Source organism: Lolium perenne, chromosome 4 (assembly GCF_019359855.2).
Source record: "Lolium perenne isolate Kyuss_39 chromosome 4, Kyuss_2.0, whole genome shotgun sequence".
In the NCBI taxonomy this organism is placed as follows: Eukaryota; Viridiplantae; Streptophyta; class Magnoliopsida; order Poales; family Poaceae; genus Lolium; species Lolium perenne.
This window is the reverse complement of record NC_067247.2, coordinates 163,491,098-163,497,592: the sequence shown is the minus strand read 5'-3', so window position 1 is coordinate 163,497,592 and position 6,495 is coordinate 163,491,098.

Below are 6,495 nucleotides of genomic sequence, written 5' to 3'. Positions count from 1 at the left end.
TCTCTTCGCCGAACTAGTGCACCTATACATCTGACAAGTGTATTAGGTGTGTTGGGGACACAAGAGACTTCTTGCTTTGTGATTGCAGGGTTGCTTGAGAGGGATATCTTTGACCTCTTCCTCCCTGAGTTCGATAAACCTTGGGTGATCCACTTAAGGGAAACTTGCTGCTGTTCTACAAACCTCTGCTCTTGGAGGCCCAACACTGTCTACAAAAATAGAAGCACCCGTAGACATCAAGCACTTTTCTGGCGCCGTTGCCGGGGAGGAAAGGTAAACGGCACTCACACACCGGATCCCGGCAACGAAGCACTTTTCTGGCGCCGTTGCCACGGAGGAAAGGTAAAAGGCACTCATACTCCGGTCCCAGGTAACTGAGTATTTTTCTGTTGCCGTTGTGTAAGTGCTCGAAGCTATTTCCTTTAGATCCTGCAATTGCATCTTTTTGTCTCTTGTTTTTATTTTCACTAGTAAGGCTTAATGGAAGACAACAACAAAATGAGAGATCTTTATGAACTTTATCTTGAATTAGGACATGATGTGTTTGAAGAGAAAATTAAAAAACCCATGGAACATTATATGCATGCTAATGGGAATGTTATTAGTATGAATGCTTTGAACACCATTGTTTCTAATGCTATGGAAGAATTTAAGCTTGGGGAGGTCGGTTTTGATGAAAATGATCTCTTTAGCCCTCCGGGTATTGAGGAGAAAATTTATGTTGATTATGATATGCCTCCCATATATGATGATTATAATGATAGTGGTCTTTTGGTGCCGCCTACTATGGAGGATAAGTTTAATTATGATTACAATATGCCTCCTATATTTGATGATGAGAATAATAATGATAGCTAATTTGTTGAATTTGCTCCCACTACAACTAATAAAATTGATTATGCTTATGTGGAGAGTAATGATACTTTTATGCATGTGAATAAGAATGCTTTACGTGATACTTATATTGTTGAGTTTGTTCATGATGCCTCTGAAAATTATTATGAGAGAGGAAAATATGGTTGTAGAAATTTTCATGTTACTAAAACACCTCTCTATATGCTGAAATTTTTGAAGTTACACTGGTTTTATCTTCCTATGCTTGTTACTTTGCTCTTCATGAACTTGTTTATTTACAAGATTCCTATGCATAGGAAGCATGTTAGACTTAAATTCGTTTTGAATTTGCTTCTTGATGCTCTCTTTTGCTTCAACTCTTATTTCTTGGGAGTGCATCATTGAAATTACTGAGCCCATCTTAATGGCTATAAAGAAAGAACTTCTTGGGAGATAACCCATGTCTTTATTTTGCTACTGTTTTGTTGTGTTTTGGAAGTTGTTTACTACTGTAGCAACCTCTCCTTATCTTATTTTATTGCATTGTTGTGCCAAGTAAAGTCTTTGATAGTAGGGTTGATACTAGATTTGGATTACTGCGCAGAAACAGATTTCTGTCTGTCACGAATCTGGGCCTAATTCTCTGTAGGTAACTCAGAAAAATCTACCAATTTACGTGCGTGATCCTCAGATATGTACGCAACGTTCATTCAATTTGGGAATTTTCATCTGAGCAAGTCTGGTGCCACTTTAAAATTCGTCTTTACGAACTGTTCTGTTTTGACAGATTCTGCCTTTTATTTCGCATTGCCTCTTTTGCTATGTTGGATGAATTTCTTTGTTCCATTAATGTCCAGTAGCTTTGTGCAATGTCCAGAAGTATTAAGAATGATTATGTCACCTCTGAACATGTAAATTTTTATTATGCACTAACCCTCTAATGAGTTTGTTTCGAGTTTGGTGTGGAGGAAGTTTTCAAGGGTCAAGAGAGGAGGATGATATACTACGATCAAGAAGAGTGAAAAGTCTAAGCTTGGGGATGCCCCGGTGGTTCATCCCTGCATATTTCAAGAAGACTCAAGCGTCTAAGCTTGGGGATGCCCAAGGCATCCCCTTCTTCATCGACAACTTATCAGGTTTCTTCTCTTGAAACTATATTTTTATTCGGTCACATCTTATGCACTTTACTTGGAGCGTCTGTTTGTTTTTGTTTATGTTTGAATAAGTTCATCCTTGTGTGGGAGAGAGACACGCTCCGCTGGTTCGTATGAACACATGTGTTCTTAGCTTTTAATGTTCATGGCGAAGGTTGAAACTGCTTCATTCATTGTTATATGGTTGGAAACAGAAAATGCTGCATGTGGTAATCGGTATAATGTCTTGAATAATTTGATACTTGGCAAATGTTGTGCTCATATAGATCATGTTTAAGCTCTTGCATCATGTACTTTGCACCTATTAATGAAGAACTACATAGAGCTTGTTAAAATTTGGTTTGCATGATTGTTCTCTAGAGTCTAGATATTTTCTGGTTAAGGTGTTTGAACAACAAGGAAGACGATGTAAAGTCTTATAATGCTTACAATATGTTCATATGTGAGTCTTGCTGCACCGTTTTATACTTGAGTTTGCTTCAAACAACCTTGCTAGCCTAGCCTTGTATTGAGAGGAATTCTTCTCGTGCATCCAAATCCTTGAGCCAAAAACTATGCCATTTGTGTCCACCATACCTACCTACTACATGGTATTTCCTGCCATTCCAAGCAAATACTTCATGTGCTACCTTTAAACAATTCAAAAGCTATTATCTATTATTTGTGTCAATGTTTTATAGCTCATGAGGAAGTATGTGGTGTTTATCTTTCGATCTTGTCATTTACTTCGGACAGACTTTCACCAATGGACTAGTGGCTCATCCGCTTATCCAATAACTTTGCAAAAAGAGCTGGCAATGGGGTGCCCAGCCCCAATTAATTAACTTGCATTAATAATTCTCTTCACATGTTTTGCTCTGATTCATCAGTAAGCAACTTAATTTTGCAAATAGACACTCCTCCATGGTATGTGATTGTTGGAAGGCACCCGAGGATTCGGTTAGCCATGGCTTGAGAAAGCAAAGGTTGGGAGGCGTGTCATCCATAAATAAAATATAAAAAAACTAAACTAAAGTACATGTGTAAACAAAAGAGAAGAGGGATGATCTACCTTGCTGGTAGAGATAACGTCCTTCATGGGAGCCGCTCTTGAAAGTCTGGTTGATAAGGTAGTTAGAGTACCCATTACTTCCTGCAATATTACTACCATCAACTGCACGCCGACAAGCACTTTTCTGGCGTCGTACTACTGCTCATATTCATTCATACCACTTGTATTTCACTATCTCTTCGCCGAACTAGTGCACCTATTAGGTGTGTTGGGGACACAAGAGACTTCTTGCTTTGTGGTTGCAGGGTTGCATGAGAGGGATATCTTTGATCTCTTCCTCCCTGAGTTCGATAAACCTTGGGTGATCCACTTAAGGGAAACTTGCTGCTGTTCTACAAACCTCTGCTCTTGGAGGCCCAACACTGTCTACAAGAATAGAAGCACCCGTAGACATCAAGCACTTTTCTGGCGCCGTTGCCGGGGAGGAAAGGTAAAAGGCATTCATACTTCGGTCCCAGGTAATAAGTACTTTTCTGTTGCCGTTGTGTGTGTGCTCGAAGCTATTTCCTTTAGATCCTGCAATTGCATCTTTTTGTTTCTTGTTTACACTAGTTAGGCATAATGGACAACAATGAGCTTCTTATTCTATTTCCTGATTTAAGACATGGATGGTTTGATGCGAAAATTAAAAAACCTATGGAACATATTAGTATGAATGCTTTGAACACCATTGTTGCTAATGATATGGAAAATTCTAAGCTTGGGGAAGCTGGCTTTGATGAGCATGATATTTTTAGTCCCCCAAGCATTGAGGAGAAAATTTACTTTGATGATACTTTGCCTCCTATTTATGATGATTATAATGATATTGGTCTTTTAGTACACTTTGTTATGGAGGATAAATTTGATTATGATTACAATATGCCTCCTATATTTGATGATGAGAATAATAATGATAGCTACTTTGTTGAATTTGCTCCCACTACAACTAATAAAATTGATTATGCCTATGTGGAGAGTAATAATTTTATGCATGAGACTCATGATAAGAATGCTTTATGTGATAGTTATATTGTTGAGTTTGCTCATGTTGCTACTGAAAGTTATTATGAGAGAGGAAAATATGGTTGTAGAAATTTTCATGTTACTAAAACACCTCTCTATGTGCTGAAATTTTTGAAGCTACACTTGTTCTATCTTCCTATGCTTGTTACTTTTTTCTTCATGAACTTGTTTATTTACAAAACTCCTATGCATAGGAAGCATGTTAGACTTAAATGTGTTTTGAATTTGCTTTTTGATACTCTCTTTTGCTTCAACTCTTATTTCTTTGGAGTGCATCATTAGAACTGCTGAGCCCATCTTAATGGCTATAAAGAAAGCACTTCTTGGGAGATAACCCATGTGTTTATTTTGCTACAGTACTTTTATTTTGTATTTGTGTCTTGGAAGTTGTTACTACTGTAGCAACCTCTCCTTATCTTATTTTATTGCATTGTTGTGCCAAGTAATGTCTTTGATAGTAGGGTTGATACTAGATTTGGATTACTGCGCAGAAACAGATTTCTTGCTGTCACGAATCTGGGCCTAATTCTCTGTAGATAACTCAGAAAATTATGCCAATTTACGTGAGTGATCCTCAGATATGTACGCAACTTTCATTCAATTTGGGCATTTTTATCTGAGCAAGTATGGTGCCACTTTAAAATTCATCTTTACGCACTATTCTGTTTTGACAGATTCTGCCTTTTATTTCGCATTGCTTCTTTCGCTATGTTGGGTGGATTTCTTTGTTCCATTACCTTCCAGTAGCTTTGGGCAATGTCCAGAAGTGTTAAGAATGATTGTGTCACCTCTGAACATGTGAATTTTTATTATGCACTAACCCTCTAATGAGTTGTCTTGAGTTTGGTGTGGAGGAAGTTTTCAAGGGTCAAGAGAGGAGGATGATATACTATGATCAAGAAGAGTGAAAAGTCTAAGCTTGGGGATGCCCCGGTGGTTCATCCCTGCATATTTCAAGAAGACTCAAGCGTCTAAGCTTGGGGATGCCCAAGGCATCCCCTTCTTCATCGACAAATTTATCAGGTTCCTCCCTTGAAACTATATTTTTATTCAGTCACATCTTATGTACTTTACTTGGAGCGTCTGTGTGCTTTTGTTTTTGTTTTTGTTCGAATAAATGCTTGTGTGGGAGAGAGACACGCTCCGCTGGTTCATATGAACACATGTGTTCTTAGCTTTTAATGTTCATGGCGAAGGTTGAAACTGCTTCGTTCATTGTTATATGGTTGGAAACGGGAAATGCTACATGTAGTAATTGGTAAAATGTCTTGAATAATTTGATACTTGGCAATTGTTGTGCTCATGTTTAAGCTCTTGCATCATATACTTTGCACCTATTAATGAAGAAATGCATAGAGCTTGCTAAAATTTGGTTTGCATATTTGGTCTCTCTAAAGTCTAGATAATTTCTAGTATTGAGTTTTGAACAACAAGTAAGACGGTGTAGAGTCTTATAATGTTTACAATATGTCTTTTATGTGAGTTTTGCTGCACCGGTTCATCCTTGTGTTTGTTTCAAATAACCTTGCTAGCCTAAATCTTGTATCGAGAGGGAATACTTCTCATGCATCCAAAATCCTTGAGCCAACCACTATGCCATTTGTGTCCACCATACCTACCTACTACATGGTATTTCTCCGCCATTCCAAAGTAAATTGCTTGAGTGCTACCTTTAAATTTCCATCATTCGCCTTTGCAATATATAGCTCATGGGACAAAATATCCTTAAAAACTATTGTGGTATTGAATATGTACTTATGCACTTTATCTCTTATTAAGTTGCTTGTTGTGCGATAACCATGCTTCTGGGGACGCCATCAACTCTTTGTTGAATATCATGTGAGTTGCTATGCATGTCCGTCTTGTCTGAAGTAAGAGAGATCTACCACTTTAATGGTTAGAGCATGCATATTGTTAGAGAAGAACATTGGGCCGCTAACTAAAGCCATGAATCATGGTGGAAGTTTCAGTTTTGGACATATATCCTCAATCTCATATGAGAACACTAATTGTTGCTACATGCTTATGCATTAAAGAGGAGTCCATTATCTGTTGTCCATGTTGTCCCGGTATGGATGTCTAAGCTGAGAATAATCAAAAGCGAGAAATCCAAAATGCGAGCTTTCTCCTTAGACCTTTGTACAAGCGGCATGGAGGTACCCCTTTGTGACACTTGGTTAAAACATGTGTATTGCGATGATCCGGTAGTCCAAGCTAATTAGGACAAGGTGCGGGCACTATTAGTATACTATGCATGAGGCTTGCAACTTGTAAGATATAACTTACATAATACATATGTTTTATTACTACCGTTGACAAAATTGTTTCATGTTTTCAAAATAAAAGCTCTAGCACAAATATAGCAATCGATGCTTTCCTCTTTGAAGGACCTTTCTTTTACTTTTATGTTGAGTCAGTTCACCTATTTCTCTCCATCTCACGAAGCAAACA